General features: G+C 62.7%; 1 long non-coding RNA gene across 2 annotated transcripts in view; it reads left to right on the top strand.

Annotated features, from left to right (window-relative positions):
- The window catches only part of LOC127748877 (uncharacterized), a 126,913-nt gene that overhangs the window by 63,305 nt on the left and 61,918 nt on the right, over nt 1–1,690 (top strand). The gene's annotated exons all lie outside the window — the stretch shown is intronic.

Here is a 1,690-nt window from a genome sequence, read left to right as displayed (position 1 = left end):
CATCCACACGCAAAATGACGCTCCACTGGAGATGAAATTTGACCTCTGCCTTGTGTGACGGCCGGGCTCCGAGGAAAAGGGCAGGAAGTTAAAAACACATTTCGAGCCCCGTCGCCATCTTCTCGGCCGCTCAGTCATCAGCTGATTCCGCCGCCGCGGCCGGGGGGGACGCCGTATAACTCGGCGACATGTTTGTTTGACGCGTTTTGGCCCGAATGTCCGTGTTTCACGTCGGCACTAACGGGTCCTCGGGGTTGGTTGTGTGTGACGGTGTGGGGGTTGGGGCCTGGGGATACTTCCCCCTTCCCCTCCCTCACCCCGCCCCTGTCTCTCTCCGCTGTTGCCGCTCATATGGGCCCCCCCTCCCTCGTAAATTTTCAACCTTTTTCAGTCAGCCCAAAGCGGCGGCGCATGAGGACCGAAAGGCCCCGCCGCCGTCCGCCGTCGCTGCTGCTGCCGCTGCTGCTGCTGGCGTGTTAGGACGCCGTCGACCTGGCCGAGTCCTCTGGTGCAGAACACACCGACATCCGTCGTGCGAATATCCGGCGGCCGGGCCGTCCTGGGGCGTGGCGGGACGTGGCGGGGCGAAAGAGGGGCACGCCGGGGGAGGGGGCGCCCCCGTTGTTGGCGAGGCGAGGAGACCCGTGACGTCGTCGCTCCTCGTTTTGGCGGACGCCAAAGGGGGAAAACGAGCGGGTCTTTTGCACGAAAGGGAGTATTTATTCTCTGTGCCGGTCATAGGCTCGCTCGCGGTCGTTCGGGTGGCCTACGTCGCAGGCGACTTGAACATCCGCTGCTGCTCAACGCTTCGACGGTGCTGCGGGTTCGTCACAGCGCTGCGCAGCTCCCGGGCGGGGCGGGAGCGACGGGCGCGTCTCGTCTCCGAGCGAGTGCCGCCGCCACCATGCAGGCCTCGCTGTGGTTTCCGTGCGCCCGCATCGGCGCCGCCGCCGCCGCGCCGCGGTGGTCGTCAACACGCGTCGAACTGACGACGCCTCCGCCTCCGCGCCGTGGAGAGAGAACGCCCCGGAGGCGGAGGTGGGCGGCTGCTGGTCGATCGTGGACTCGGGGACCCGCCTTGCTCGGGCGGCGGGGGAGTTTCCTACCCTAGGCTCCGTTTTTCGATTTGACATGCACTTAGCCCCGTATCCGGCCCCGTCCTGCCGCCGGATCCCACCCCGGTGGGCTGCTGGGCTCTGGCGGCGCTCTGCTCTGTGAGAGGACTCTCTCCTCGCAGCGAGACTCCCAAAAAGTGTGTGAGTGACGCACACCTGCAGTCGAGCGAACCAGATTACACTGCTGTAGATGTGTGACAGCTTGTCTGTGTTCGCTCTTTTCTGTGAGCGAGTGACCATTCATTCACAAACTTGTCGTTTAGTGAACAGCCATTCGTGCACTTACTTCCAACTTCCCCATAACTTGAAGTTGTGTGTGAATTGGTTATTCGCTCACCATCAAGAGTCTCCGGAATAACTTGTCGCATATTTACAACATGCGCCAATGCATTCACACTCGTTGCAACTTGCTGCACGCCGCTGTTCCAGAGCAGGCCGCACGGCGGCGGCTATGTCGATCGAAATGAGCAACAGTGCAACAACTTGAAGCGTGTCAAACGGCGGTTACTCTCGCGCGCCATAAATGTTGGCTGCGGCACCTTTCGCGCACTGCCCTCCCCCTCCCCCTCGCCCCC

The sequence above is a fragment of the Frankliniella occidentalis genome, unplaced genomic scaffold (assembly GCF_000697945.3).
Source record: "Frankliniella occidentalis isolate FOCC.00 unplaced genomic scaffold, Focc_3.1 Scaffold17, whole genome shotgun sequence".
Classification (NCBI taxonomy): Eukaryota; Metazoa; Arthropoda; class Insecta; order Thysanoptera; family Thripidae; genus Frankliniella; species Frankliniella occidentalis.
Note: the sequence above shows the minus strand (reverse complement) of the source record. Positions and strands in the feature narration are given on the sequence as shown.